Below are 16,442 nucleotides of genomic sequence, written 5' to 3' on the forward strand. Positions count from 1 at the left end.
GTTGAAAGTAATGGCAAAAACTGCAATTACTTTTGCACCAAGCTAATAGCTAAGCACATTACCTAGCCTCTCTGAGCTTCAGTTTTTACATGTCTTTGGATAGCTTACTAATAACCATCTTAAATATTGAGCCTGGCCACAAGGCAAATAAAGGGATTGGCATAGAGTGTTTTGCATCATAAAGAACATAAAATATGATTTTTAAAATAGTTCCTCATCCTCAAGAAATACAAAAACTTTTCCCAGGAGTTATGTGAGTGGAGATAAAGGCACATTAAAAATATATTTTTGTTGATATTGGGAACAAATTTAAAAGAAAAATATAAAAATAAGAAATAAAACATTGTTCCAATATAATTCAACATGAAAAAGTTAGGTTTTTATTTTAATTCTTAAATACGTTATAGGAATTAGAGTCAGAAAATGATAAACTACTTAGATTTCATAGGCAAAACCCTAAAGTATAAATTTGTTTAGAGTATAAACACAAAATAAAATGTAGAGACAATTTATAAAATCTAATGAAGCCAAATATAGAGTTGAGGCATAGAGTAGAAAAATACAGTGAAATATTTCTAGTGTTACAGACAAATGGAAAGCATGGTTGCCGTTAAGAAGAAAAACAAAGAGAAAACTTTACCCATAGCAACCCAGATGTTTATCTCCTTTGTTTGACAAAAGTTGCTATATTGATATATTAGATGGGAAAAAATAAAAGACCACATTTCATTTCTCATGAACAAAAAAGAAAGTACATGAATTTTTTTTTTATTTTCAGACTTTCTGACCCCCAAAAGGCATTGAACTTTCTTTGAACTTTGATATCTTTATAATTTTAACCTTATCCAAGACAAATATGAGTATAGATTTAAAATGATGAAGCCCTTTGAAAGTAGTAGCCAATTTCTTATACAGTCAACTCCACTACCTACCTCAATATTGTAATGGCTTACTTTTTTTACTTTGATTTAAAATGTAATTTCTTTTTAATGAAATCAAATGCCCTTGCTCTGTTTTTCTTGTGCTGGTTTAGAGTTGGACCTTGTTTGTTTTAGCTACATCCATTATACTTTTACCATGTTAGCCCAGACCCATTAAATCCATCTTACCACACAGTTTCATCTCATGTGGGGACTATGGATTCTTGTTTTTTCAGCTTGATGTTGGCTCCTGGTCATTATTTTTCCACCAGTGATTCATTCAGCCTACTTTTAAAGCTTTGAGCATATTTACTTAGGCAGAATGTAGTTAGTAGAGTAGTAAGAATGTAAAAATAAAATGCAAATGAAACTCAAATTCTGTTTCAGGACTTTTAGAGATTTCACTGTGATTATGTAATATCCCTTTGGCAATGAACTAGTTTTTTTCATAATGTTTATGGAATAAACAAAACATTTTTAACTGTCAAATGACTTGATAGGCAGGATTGACTTTGATATTGTAATGAATTTAATTTTACAGTTAGTATTTTTCTTTTTTTCACTCCAAAATGAAAAGTTTGAATATTTCAAACTATGTTTGTGACCCTCTACATTCTTACATTTATATTCTTCCTTATTGTACATTTTGTATAGATGACTTTCATAATCTAAGCAACAAGTGTATAAGGTAAATTCTTTCTTTCTGTTTTAAAGTGATGAAATTTAAGCACAAAAAATGTAAATGGCTTGGTAAAGTTCTTATATCTAGAATCAGCTGTTGTAAATCCAATAAAATTGCTCTGATTCTAATTCTGGTGTTTCTTGTAACTCCAGTGTTGTTCCTCTAGTTCTTTGACATTGACATTTTTCCTTGTCTCCCTTCTTGTGTCCTTCTCTTTTTCCCTTCTTCGACTTAGATTCATTCTGGACACTATGCTAGAAGGAAATATTATTTTCCTCAGTGTAGTTGAGCCAGTAATTTCGACTAGGACTAGAATATTTTGCATATAATCAGTGATAGGCCAGAAGGAAAGAACTTTAAGAAGAGAAAACTCTGGAAAGAGTGATCAAAATATATAGAGCATTAAGTTCAATATGAGGTTTGACATATTGCATAGCATATTCATGTAAATATTTTCTCAGGTTTTCTCTCTTTGAGATATTTCTTCTGCCCTAATTTTAACAAATTATGGTGCTAATCAGATAAAGTAAGCTATACTCTGTCTCACCTCAAATTTATTCTTAATCTATTAAGCCTTGTTCTTCAGTTTAACATTTTACTAATGACTCTCTTGAAAAACAATTTGACCCTTGAATATTTTTTCTCAAAGACATATGTTATAAATAACATATATGTTTATTTCAGAAGATAAATAAAACTCAGATACAATGAAAAGTATAAAAAACAATTACATTAAATCTTCAAAATATCAAAAATAAATAATCATTAATATGGAATTATCAAAATTTACTATCAACAGAAAGGCCTGCTTCTAAAAGGAGGTCTTTACACAGAAGGAACATTGTCTATGACATTGATCCAGTATTGCAGAAAAAAAAAAAAAACTCAAAAAATGAATGTTGTCTGTTTAAAATAATAAATTAATGACATGCTGAAGTTTAAAATATGAGAAATTAGAACATATGACATCAATAGCACAAAATATAAAAAGAGAATAAGTGTGGTTGTAGCATTATAATATCCAAATTCTAATATTGCACAGTTTAAATTAGACTCTAATATGCCAAAGAATATTAAATAATATGCTGCTGTCAGATAAACAGAACAAAATATAACAATAAAATTATAGTTATGTAAGCAAATGAAGTGAAATAAGAATTATAAAAACAAATGAATTATAGAAAGAAAAAAACATTAAATTATAGATATAAACTGGAATCGATCACTAATCACATGAAATGGATATTGAGCATATTCTCCTGTTTAGAAAAAACAATCAGACTCTGGATTAAAACAGTAAAAATAGCATAATTAACAACTATTTAAAAATTACAGATACAGAGACAGAACAGTTGAAAGTAACGAGATTGACCACTATATGAAATCAGGAAAACTAATTTACTTTTAGCAACAGAGAAATATTTCAAATCATATGCATTACAAGACATAAAAAGGGCATTTCTTTATGAAATAAAATATGGATTCTACAGGAAGATATAACAATCCTAAATGTATCTAAGTATCAAAATTTAGCTTTAAAGTGCATAAATTACAAAGTTGATAAAATGTGTACAAGAAATAAATAAATCAATAATAATATGAAAATATTTAACCTTTTAGTTACTGGTGAAAATATAGAAGAACTAAAGATATAGAAGATTGAAAACTTGTTTAACAAACTTTACATAATAAGCATATATATAGGCTTCTGCACTCAATGACTGCACATTATCCCTGCTTTTAAAATTACAAATAATAATCATAGACATTGGCCACATATTGAAAAATAGAGAAAGCTTTAATACATTTCAAATGACGGGAAACATAAACAGCATTTTCTCTAGCCTCAGTGGTATGAAGCGAAAAATCAGTTAAGAAATTCTAACTTAGGGGGCGGAGCAAGATGGCCGAATAGGAACAGCTCCAGTCTCCAACTCCCAGCGCGAGCGACACAGAAGACCGGTGATTTCTGCATTTTCAACTGAGGTACTGGGTTCATCTCACTGGGGAGTGCCAGACGATTGGTGCTGGTCAGCTGCTGCAGCCCGACCAGCGAGAGCTGAAGCAGGGCAAGGCATTGCCTCACCTGGAAAGCGCAAGGGGGAAGGGAATCCCTTTTCCTAGCCAGGGGAACTGAGACACACAACACCTGGAAAATTGGGTAACTCCCACCCCAATACTGCGCTTTAAGCAAACCGGCACACCAGGAGATCATATCCCACACCTGGCCGAGAGGGTCCCACACCCACGGAGCCTCCCTCATTGCTAGCACAGCAGTCTGTGATCTACCGGCAAGGCAGCAGCGAGGCTGGGGGAGGGGCACCCGCCATTGCTGAGGCTTAAGTAGGTAAACAAAGCTGCTGGGAAGCTCGAACTGGGTGGAGCTCACAGCAGCTCAAGGAAACCTGCCTGTCTCTGTAGACTCCACCTCTGGGGACAGGGCACAGTAAACAATAACAAACGCAGCAGCTCTGCAGACGCAAACGACTCTGTCTGACAGCTTTGAAGAGAGCAGTGGATCTCCCAACACGGAGGTTGAGATCTGAGAAGGGACAGACTCCCTGCTCAAGTGGGTCCCTGACCCCTGAGTAGCCTAACTGGGAGACATCCCCCACTAGGGACAGTCTGACACCCCACACCTCACAGGGTGGAGTACACCCCTGAGAGGAAGCTTCCAAAGCAAGAATCAGACAGGTACACTCGCTGTTCAGAAATATACTATCCTCTGCAGCCTCTGCTGCTGATACCCAGGCAAACAGGGTCTGGAGTGGACCTCAAGCAATCTCCTACAGCTACAACCTACAGCTGAGGATCCTGACTGTTAGAAGGAAAGCTATCAAACAGGAAGGACACCTACACCAAAACCCCATCAGTACATCACCATCATCAAAGACCAGAGGCAGATAAAACCACAAAGATGGGGAAAAAGCAGGGCAGAAAAGCTGGAAATTCAAAAAATAAGAGCGCATCTCCCCCGGCAAAGGAACGCAGCTCATCGCCAGCAACGGATCAAAGCTGGACGGAGAATGACTTCGACGAGATGAGAGAAGAAGGCTTCAGTCCATCAAATTTCTCAGAGCTAAAGGAGGAATTACGTACCCAGCGCAAAGAAACTAAAAATCTTGAAAAAAAAGTGGAAGAATTGATGGCTAGAGTAATTAATGCAGAGAAGCTCACAAACGAAATGAAAGAGACGAAAACCATGGCACGAGAAATACGTGACAAATGCACAAGCTTCGGTAACTGACTCGATCAACTGGAAGAAAGAATGTCAGCGATGGAGGATCAAATGAATGAAATGAAGCGAGAAGAGAAACCAAAAGAAAAAAGAAGAAAAAGAAATGAACAAAGCCTGCAAGAAGTATGGGATTATGTAAAAAGACCAAATCTACGTCTGATTGGGGTACCTGAAAGTGAGGGGGAAAATGGAACCAAGTTGGAAAACACTCTTCAGGATATCATACAGGAGAACTTCCCCAACCTAGTAGGGCAGGCCAACATTCAAATCCAGGAAATACAGAGAACACCACAAAGATACTCCTCGAGAAGAGCAACTCCAAGACACATAATTGCCAGATTCACCAAAGTTGAAATGAAGGAAAAAATCTTAAGGGCAGCCAGAGAGAAAGGTCGGGTTACCCACAAAGGGAAGCCCATCAGACTAACAGCAGATCTCTTGGCAGAAACTCTTCAAGCCAGAAGAGAGTGGGGGCCAATATTCAACATTCTTAAAGAAAAGAATTTTAAACCCAGAATTTTATATCCAGCCAAACTAAGTTTCATAAGTGAAGGAGAAATAAAATCCTTTACAGATAAGCAAATGCTTAGAGATTTTGTCACCACTAGGCCTGCCTTACAAGAGACCCTGAAGGAAGCACTAAACATGGAAAGGAACAACCGGTACCAGCCATTGCAAAAACATGCCAAAATGTAAAGACCATCAAGGCTAGGAAGAAACTGCATCAACTAACGAGCAAAATAACCAGTTAATATCATAATGGCAGGATCAAGTTCACACATAACAATCTTAACCTTAAATGTAAATGGACTAAATGCTCCAATTAAAAGACACAGACTGGCAAACTGGATAAAGAGTCAAGACCCATCAGTCTGCTGTATTCAGGAGACCCATCTCACACGCAGAGACATACATAGGCTCAAAATAAAGGGATGGAGGAAGATTTACCAAGCAAATGGAGAACAAAAAAAAGCGGGGGTTGCAATACTAGTCTCTGATAAAACAGACTTTAAACCATCAAAGATCAAAAGAGACAAAGAAGGCCATTACATAATGGTAAAGGGATCAATTCAACAGGAAGAGCTAACTATCCTAAATATATATGCACCCAATACAGGAGCATCCAGATTCATAAAGCAAGTCCTTAGAGACTTACAAAGAGACTTAGACTCCCATACAATAATAATGGGAGACTTCAACACTCCACTGTCAACATTAGACAGATCAACGAGACAGAAAGTTAACAAGGATATCCAGGAATTGAACTCATCTCTGCAGCAAGCAGACCTAATAGACATCTATAGAACTCTCCACCCCAAATCAACAGAATATACATTTTTCTCAGCATCACATCGTACTTACTCCAAAATTGACCACGTAATTGGAAGTAAAGCACTCCTCAGCAAATGTACAAGAACAGAAATTATAACAAACTGTCTCTCAGACCACAGTGCAATCAAATTAGAACTCAGTACTAAGAAACTCAATCAAAACTGCTCAACTACATGGAAACTGAACAACCTGCTCCTGAATGACTACTGGGTACATAACGAAATGAAGGCAGAAATAAAGATGTTCTTTGAAACCAATGAGAACAAAGATACAACATACCAGAATCTCTGGGACACATTTAAAGCAGTGTGTAGAGGGAAATTTATAGCACTAAATGCCCACAAGAGAAAGCAGGAAAGATCTAAAATTGACACTCTAACATCGCAATTAAAAGAACTAGAGAAGCAAGAGCAAACACATTCGAAAGCTAGCAGAAGGCAAGAAATAACTAAGATCAGAGCAGAACTGAAGGAGATAGAGACACAAAAAAACCTCCAAAAAATCAATGAATCCAGGAGTTGGTTTTTTGAAAAGATCAACAAAATTGACAGACCACTAGCAAGACTAATAAAGAAGAAAAGAGAGAAGAATCAAATCGACACAATTAAAAATGATAAAGGGGATATCACCACCGACCCCACAGAAATACAAACTACCATCAGAGAATACTATAAACACCTCTACGCAAATAAACTGGAAAATCTAGAAGAAATGGATAATTTCCTGGACACTTACACTCTTCCAAGACTAAACCAGGAAGAAGTTGAATCCCTGAATAGACCAATAGTAGGCTCTGAAATTGAGGCAATAATTAATAGCCTACCAACCAAAAAAAGTCCAGGACCAGATGGATTCACAGCTGAATTCTACCAGAGGTACAAGGAGGAGCTGGTACCATTCCTTCTGAAACTATTCCAATCAATAGAAAAAGAGGGAATCCTCCCTAACTCATTTTATGAGGCCAACATCATCCTGATACCAAAGCCTGGCAGAGACACAACAAAAAAAGAGAATTTTAGACCAATATCCCTGATGAACATCGATGCAAAAATCCTCAATAAAATACTGGCAAACCGGATTCAGCAGCACATCAAAAAGCTTATCCACCATGATCAAGTGGGCTTCATCCCTGGGATGCAAGGCTGGTTCAACATTCGCAAATCAATAAACATAATCCAGCATATAAACAGAACCAAAGACAAGAACCACATCATTATCTCAATAGATGCAGAAAAGGCTTTTGACAAAATTCAACAGCCCTTCATGCTAAAAACGCTCAATAAATTCGGTATTGATGGAACGTACCTCAAAATCATAAGAGCTATTTATGACAAACCCACAGCCAATATCATACTGAATGGGCAAAAACTGGAAAAATTCCCTTTGAAAACTGGCACAAGACAGGGATGCCCTCTCTCACCACTCCTATTCAACATAGTGTTGGAAGTTCTGGCTAGGGCAATCAGGCAAGAGAAAGAAATCAAGGGGATTCAGTTAGGAAAAGAAGAAGTCAAATTGTCCCTGTTTGCAGACGACATGATTGTATATTTAGAAAACCCCATTGTCTCAGCCCAAAATCTCCTTAAGCTGATAAGCAACTTCAGTAAAGTCTCAGGATACAAAATTAATGTGCAAAAATCACAAGCATTCTTATACACCAGTGACAGTCAAACAGAGAGCCAAATCAGGAATGAACTTCCATTCACAATTGCTTCAAAGAGAATAAAATACCTAGGAATCCAACTTACAAGGGATGTAAAGGACCTCTTCAAGGAGAACTACAAACCACTGCTCAGTGAAATAAAAGAGGACACAAACAAATGGAAGAACATACCATGCTCATGGATAGGAAGAATCAATATCGTGAAAATGGCCATACTGCCCAAGGTAATTTATAGATTCAATGCCATCCCCATCAAGCTACCAATGAGCTTCTTCACAGAATTGGAAAAAACTGCTTTAAAGTTCATATGGAACCAAAAAAGAGCCCGCATCTCCAAGACAATCCTAAGTCAAAAGAACAAAGCTGGAGGCATCATGCTACCTGACTTCAAACTATACTACAAGGCTACAGTAACCAAAACAGCATGGTACTGGTACCAAAACAGAGATATAGACCAATGGAACAGAACAGAGTCCTCAGAAATAATACCACACAGCTACAGCCATCTGATCTTTGACAAACCTGAGAGAAACAAGAAATGGGGAAAGGATTCCCTATTTAATAAATGGTGCTGGGAAAATTGGCTAGCCATAAGTAGAAAGCTGAAACTGGATCCTTTCCTTACTCGTTATATGAAAATTAATTCAAGATCGATTAGAGACTTAAATGTTAGACCTAATACCATAAAAATCCTAGAGGAAAACCTAGGTAGTACCATTCAGGACATAGGCATGGGCAAAGACTTCATGTCTAAAACACCAAAAGCAACAGCAGCAAAAGCCAAAATTGACAAATGGGATCTCATTAAACTAAAGAGCTTGTGCACAGTGAAAGAAACTACCATCAGAGTGAACAGGCAACCTACAGAATGGGAGAAAATTTTTGCAATCTACTCATCTGACAAAGGGCTAATATCCAGAACCTACAAAGAACTCAAACAAATTTACAAGAAAAAAACAAACAACCCCATCAAAAAGTGGGCAAAGGATATGAACAGACATTTCTCAAAAGAAGACATTCATACAGCCAACAGACACATGAAAAAATGCTCATCACCACTGGCCATCAGAGAAATGCAAATCAAAACCACAATGAGATACCATCTCACACCAGTTAGAATGGCGATCATTCAAAAGTCAGGAAACAACAGGTGCTGGAGAGGATGTGGAGAAATAGGAACACTTTTACACTGTTGGTGGGATTGTAAACTAGTTCAACCATTATGGAAAACAGTATGGCGATTCCTCAAGGATCTAGAACTAGATGTACCATATGACCCAGCCATCCCATTACTGGGTATATACCCAAAGGATTATAAATTATGCTGCTATAAAGACACATGCACACGTATGTTTATTGCAGCACTATTCACAATAGCAAAGACTTGGAATCAACCCAAATGTCCATCAGTGACAGATTGGATTAAGAAAATGTGGCACATATACACCATGGAATACTATGCAGCCATAAAAAAGGATGAGTTTGTGTCCTTTGTAGGGACATGGATGCAGCTGGAAACCATCATTCTTAGCAAACTATCACAAGAACAGAAAACCAAACACCGCATGTTCTCACTCATAGGCGGGAACTGAACAATGAGATCACTTGGACTCGGGAAGGGGAACATCACACACCGGGGCCTATCATGGGGAGGGGGGAGGGGGGGAGGGATTGCATTGGGAGTTATACCTGATGTAAATGACGAGTTGATGGGTGCAGCACACCAACATGGCACAAGTATACATATGTAGCAAACCTGCACGTTGTGCACATGTACCCTACAACTTGAAGTTTAATAATAATAAATAAATTTTTTAAAAAAACTCTACTTATGAGATAATCTGATAATTTCAGAAACCATTAAAAGTATTTAAGAGGTTAAAAAAAAAAAAAAAAAAAGAAATTCTAACTTAAAATCCCCAACTGTTAGCCAGTGAAACAAAACACATCTAAATAACCCATGTTTTTTTAATGATATCACAGTGGAAATTAGAAATTATTTTAAATGGAATGGAAATAAAATTGTGGCACATGCAAGCTTGTAAGAATTAAGTAAGACATGACTTAGGGATAAATATATGTATATAGTTAATATATACTTTGCTTGTATATTTTATAAAAGAAAGACTGACTATCATGTCTTTAAGTATTTATTTCAAGGGGCTAGAAGATAACGTGACAAATTAAACTCGAATTAAAAGAAATATGGTAGAAATCAACGAGTTAGAAAGCAAGTGTAGAATATAGAAATATCAATGAAGCCAAACACTAGTTCATTAACATGCTAATAAATTTGATAATATCAAAATTAGAAAATGAAAATTAGGCCGGGCACGGTGGCTCACGTCTGTAATCCCAGCACTTTGGGAGGCCGAGATGGGCGGATCACGAGGTCAGGAGATGGAGACCATCCTGGCTAACACAGTGAAACCCCGTCTCTACTAAAAATACAAAAAATTAGCTGGGTGTGGTGGCGGGCGCCTGTAGTTTCAGCTACTCAGGAGGCTGAGGCAGGAGAATGGCGTGAACCCAGGAGGCAGAGCTTGCAGGGAGCCGAGATTATGCCACTGCACCCCAGCTTGGGCTGCAGAGCGACACCCTGTCTTAAAAGAAAAGGAAAAAAAATTATAAATTGCAAACTTCAAAAATCAAAAACTTTATTTCTATACCAATAATACAAATATGAATAATTTCTATGGCAGCTTTATGTAAAAACATTTGAAAATTTTGATAGAAGTGAAAAATTCTGTAAAAGCCCAAGTTTACCAATTCTGATCCAAGAATAAATAGAAAATGTGTAGAGCTTTATGTCTATTAAAGAAATTGAATCTACAAGTGAAAATCTTCAAAAAGGATAGATTTAGCAATATCTTTTTCTATTATAAGTAACAACTAACATTAATCTTACAAAACAATCTTTCAGGGGATAGTAAAAGGGCACACCTCTCACTCTTTTTCATGCCAGCATGAACTCTATACCAAAATCTGACAACAGCATTAAAATATATTAGATATAGGCCAATAACAATCATAAACAGACATGCAAATAATATAAAACACAGCATATCCAATTGCTCAGTAATGTATAGAAAGTACTATAGATCAAGGCTAAGTTTCATTTCAGGAATACAAAATTGCTTTAATAATCAAAAAGCAAATAAACATAATTTATTACATTAACAAAAGAGATAGATAAGCTCATACAAATAGATGCAACAAAAGGATCTGACATGCCAGGCGCGGTGGCTCATGCCTGTAATCTCAGCACTTTGGGAGGCTGAGGTGGTCGGATCACGAGGTCAGGAGATCGAGACCATCCTGGCTAACACGATGAAACCCCGTCTCTACTAAAAATACAAAAAATTAGGCATGGTGGCGGGTGCCTGTAGTCCCAGCTACTGGGGAGGCTGAGGCAGGAGAACGGCGTGAACCTGGGAAGCGGAGCTTGTGGTGAGCGGAGATCAGGCCACTGCACTCCAGCCTGGGCAACAGAGCAAGACTCCATCTCAAAAAAAAAAAAAAAAAAAAAAAAAAAAAAAAAAAAAAGGATTTGACACATTTTGACACCCAGGATTTTTAAAAATTAGTAGTAAAGTGGAAATGATAGAAAAATTATTTTTTCTTGAGTGACCAAATTTATTATTTTTAATTACTTACTGAGATATTACTGACATCCAGAAAGCTCTACATATTTAAAATATACAACTTGATGAGCTTGGAGATAAACATGCTCCTTTGAAACCAATACCATAATCAATTTCATCAATATATCCATTGCTTTTAAAAGTTTCATCTTGCCCTCTTTATTATTTTTAATTCATTAATTTATTTCTTTTTGTGATAAGAACACAACATAATATCTAGTAAATTTTTAAGTCTATAATACCTTATATATTATTACTATAGGCACTGTGGTGTATAGTAGCTCTCTAGAGTTTATTCATCTTACATAACTTAAACTTTGTACCCTTTGACTAATACCTCCCCAATTCTACCTTCATTCACTCTGCCTCTATTAGGTTGACTATTTTAGATTCTTCTTATATGTGGGATCATGCAGTATTTGTCCTTCTGTGTCTGGCTTATTTCACTTAATGTGATGTCCTCCAGTTTCTTCCAGTTGTCATAGGAAATTGATTAATTATATTTTTATTGAGATGGAGTAAAGCTATGAATTAGAAATGAATAACATATAAAAACTGAAAATGAATAATAAAAAGCAGTATTTGCTCTGTAGTATAGTATAGAGATATACTAAAAAATTTTAGTAATGAAAATATGCCAGTACTTTAAGAAGAGACGAATGGGATTAAGAAGAATTTAGATAGATTCACACTATAATATAATCTCATATTATCAAAAGTAAATGTCTAGACTTTATAGAAGGTAGCATTTAAAAACTGACTTTGTATATGCAGAAAAAGAAAACATATCATTCATTTATTCAATCTGCAAATATTTATTGAGCACCTTACAAAAGCCAGGCTTCACTCTCTATCCTGAAGGCTGGAGATATATCCGTGGAACAACTAAAGTCTCAGCCATTTTGGAATTTACAAGCTAGTGGAAGAAAACAAAAATTAAAGAAATGAACATATGGTATGTTAGATGATGGCATGTACAATGCCCAAAAGTCAAGTGTGTAACGGGGCCAGGCACTTGTGATAGCGATAATGGTAGCAGTGAGGCTGGATTTGGGGTGGTGGCTGGGGTGGTGGCAATGTTAGTGAGGGTGATGTCGTAGTGGAGGTTGTGCTCATGGAGGTTGTGCTCATGGAGATAGAAGTGCTTGTGCTGTTTTTGGGGGGCTATTCAGTTTACTATTCTATTAGTTGTCAGGGAAAACTATTAATGGAAATCTTTTGAACACAGAACTGAAAGAATGAATGAATGAAGAACAAAAGGAGATAACGGTTTCTAAGATCCACTCAAACTCTTGGTTACCAGATAAATGAAACAACTTACCATGTACACACACACACACACACACACACACACACACACAGAGAGAGAGAGAGAGAGAGAGAGAGAGAAAGCTTGTCTTCTGAGTGGTCTTTCTCTCTCATTAAACATTTATTACCGTTTTAACATTTCGTTCTTCCTGTGGTCTAATTGCTCATGTTTATTGCTATTCCAGTTTGTAACAAATTCTTGAAACACTGTTGTCTTAGTCTGTTTTATGTTGCTATAACAGAATAAGTGAAGCTGAGTAATTTATAAAGAAAAGAGGCTTATTGAGCTCATAGTTCTGACTGGGAAGTCCAAGGACATGGCGTTGGCATCTGCTTCTGGTGAAGACCACATGCTGCTGGGGCAGAACATGGAGAGGAGGGTCTAAAGGGAAAGGGAACAGTTGGAAGAGACAAAACCCAAGGAGCATCTTGCTTTATATATAACTACCCACTTTTGTGGGAACATGTCCATTCACATGGGAAATAATTCAATGTCTCAAGAGAGAGAGAGCTCGCTTGCTATCCCAAGAAGGGCACCAAGCCATTCATGAGGGATCTGCCCTGATAACCCAGACACCTCCCACTAGGCCCCACCTCCCCACACAACCATATTGGAGATCAAATTTAAACATGATATTTGGTGGGTAGGAACAAGCCATATCAAAACCATCACAACTGTGAATGCTCAAGCCTTCTGTCTTCTATTTCTGACACCTTCATATCAACAAAAAAGATTACAGAATATGCACTAACACAATTTTTTAATGCTTAACCCTTCAGTTTCAACATCTTAGCCCAATTCAACATTATTAAATGATGTATAATCCTTGTAATCCTATGTATTAGACCATTTTCACGCTGCTAATAAAATACGTACGTGAGACTGGGTAATTTATAAAGGAAAAAAGTTTAATTGACTCTCAGTTTAGCATGGCTAGGGAAGCCTCTGGAAACTTACAACCATGGCAGAAGGAGAAGCAAACATGTCCTGATTCACATGGTGGCAGGAAGGAGCAGTGTCAAGCAAGCCAAGCAAAAGGGGGAAAAGCCCCTTATAAAACCATCAGATCTCATGAGAACTTACTATCAGGAGAGCAGCATGAGGGTAACTCCCCTCATGATTTGATTACCTCCCACCAGGCCCCTCCCACAACATGTGAGGATTATGGGAATTACAATTCAAGATGAGTTTTGGATGGGGACACAGCCAAACCATATCATCTTATAAGTAAAGTAATACATCTTCTGGTACTTTCATTCAGTATGCATTTCATCTTAAATATAAATCCAGAGAAATGCAACAGAAGTTCACAATTCAGTCACTGGCTTAAGCCACATATCCTATTTATGTGGAATAAGCCAGATTTACATTAAAAAATCCAAATTTCTAGCTTAGTATTATATTCTATTACATGGAACACTGCATATTTGGAATGAGCAATTTTTAAATAGATTTTAACCAATCTATTAATACTCTGTCGTTAATGATTTTTCCTATATCAGTCCCATTGGTTACTGAGTTAAGTTGGCTTTATTTTTTCTTGTTTTTATTCATTTTCAGTTTGGTCCCCTTGGAGACTATATAAAAACACAAAAAATTTAATGTTTTTATGCTGAAAACTACATTGATGAGAATGCTAGAAGGTGTATGTTACTCCTCATCCAGCGCCTGACGTTAGGTCACTTATAAAATAAGACATAAGATCTTGGAATAATAAAGGATATTTGAAGAAAATAGGTAATAAATTTATGCATTCTTATTGAAACTTAAAACAATGGAAATAAAACTGGAGTGCTTCTTGAGCTCTACAAAACTTCAAGTCCCTACCATAGCTAACTTATGTTCAGCTTTTTAATACTTCCATATCTTATGTTTTTAAGTGCAATTATAAATATCTAACAGATACATCATGTACATATCTCATACAGTAATGTGTGCCAATCTGCTATGAATGTGAACTGATAATTATTTCAATTTTGTCCTATTTTTAAGGCTGCTTCAAATATATTTTCTGCTTTTTACACCTATTCAGATAATCCATCTAAAATAGTAACTTACGAAGTAGATACAGAAAGCTAGAACATGTCTCAGCCCTGCATTTTATGGGTCTAAAATTAAGTTTATTAATTCAGATTAATTTTACAAAATAGTAATATCAGCATGAAAAATCATGTTCCTTAATGCATACTTGTGTTTTGTGACAACAGGTATCATTTCTGTTCAATGTATACACAGTACCTAGTGTATTAACGGGCACATTAGTTTGTATTCAAAAATTGCTGTAAACTTGAATGAGTGCATTGAGAAAAATTGTTATAAATTGAATGACACGGAAATCTAGATAGCATATCTTAAAAGTCAAGTTTGTCTTGGTGAATTAAGGCCAAAAGTGTATCAGTGGGCAAACATCTATCAATCCTAAGGCCCGAAATAGATTGAAAATTCTGGCATTCTAATGAAGTATAATTTTCTTCACCTAGGCAAAGCCTGCCATTGTGGCAGAATCATCTCTGGCACATTGGATATTCTATTTATACTTTTATTATAATTACCATTATTTCTATTCTTACCTGCTCTTGCATTACTTTGGTTTAGGTTGATACTCAAGTCAGTCATACTTGCTTAGGACCTTAGTTTCCTGTCCCATGTACAAGTTCCACTATATTTATTATTTGAAGAGCCATTTGGGAAATTGAAATATTCCAAAAGTAGGAACAGTTAACTTGTATTATTCTTCCACAAATATGGAAACAGATTTAATAAACCCATATATGAAAAATGATTAGTCTAATGTAGGACATATTAATATACTTTTCTTTTTTGCACTGTATGTATGACTTTTATACTCAGCAACTATCATACTTCCAGATGAAACTAATAATTCAATCACAATACGTTCAGCATTGAAAACGCAGCTTATTTTTCTAACCTTTCTCACAAACCACTATCTCGTAATTTTTCTTATTTGTAGAGCTGCACTTGCATTCAATTACTTTTGACATCTGCATGCCCAGTCATGGGCAAAGATGGGATACTTTGCTTCTAAGTCCCAGGGTACTCAGATGTAATTCAGTCAAGGCTCCTCAAGGGCTATTGTATTAGTCCATTTTCATGATGCTGATAAAGACATACCCAAGACTGGGAAGAAAAAGAGGCTTAATTAGACTTACAATTTCACATGGCTGGAGGGGTCTCAGAATCATGACAGGAGGTGAAAGGCACTTTTTACATGGTGGCAGCAAAAGAAAAATAAGAATGAAGCAAAAGTGCAAACCCTGATAAACCCTTCAGATCTTGTGACACTTATTAACTATTACAAGGATAGAATGGGAAAGACTGGCCCTGATGATTCAATTCCCTCTCCCTGGGTCCCTCCAAAAACACGTGGTAATTCTGGGAGATACAATTCAAGTTGTGATTTGGGTGGGGATACAGTCAAACCATATCAGCTATACACAACATTCTCACCTATCATCGACATACTCAAGTTTAATGAATAGTTTTGGTTAGATCATATGGGCCAACTGTGAGAATTGCTTGTACTGCATTCAAGATAAACTACAGAGACTCTTTTGTTCTTGACTTTTTTCAAAGCTGTTTTGTATTTTCATTTCATTTCCTAATTATGGATACTTTTCTTTGGTATATACAAAA

The 16,442-nt window shown here is 36.3% G+C and overlaps 1 long non-coding RNA gene across 1 annotated transcript; it reads right to left on the minus strand.

Annotated features, from left to right (window-relative positions):
* Positions 1-1,443: 1,443 nt before the first annotated feature.
* Positions 1,444-13,801, minus strand: LOC119628049 (uncharacterized). Its single transcript, XR_005244341.2, has 3 exons — positions 13,746-13,801; positions 3,216-3,245; positions 1,444-1,856 (listed from the first exon to the last, which is right to left on the minus strand). It is a non-coding gene; the product is annotated as an uncharacterized lncRNA (long non-coding RNA).
* Between the last annotated feature and the right edge of the window lie 2,641 nt (positions 13,802-16,442).

Source organism: Chlorocebus sabaeus, chromosome 23 (assembly GCF_047675955.1).
Source record: "Chlorocebus sabaeus isolate Y175 chromosome 23, mChlSab1.0.hap1, whole genome shotgun sequence".
NCBI classification, from domain to species: domain Eukaryota; kingdom Metazoa; phylum Chordata; class Mammalia; order Primates; family Cercopithecidae; genus Chlorocebus; species Chlorocebus sabaeus.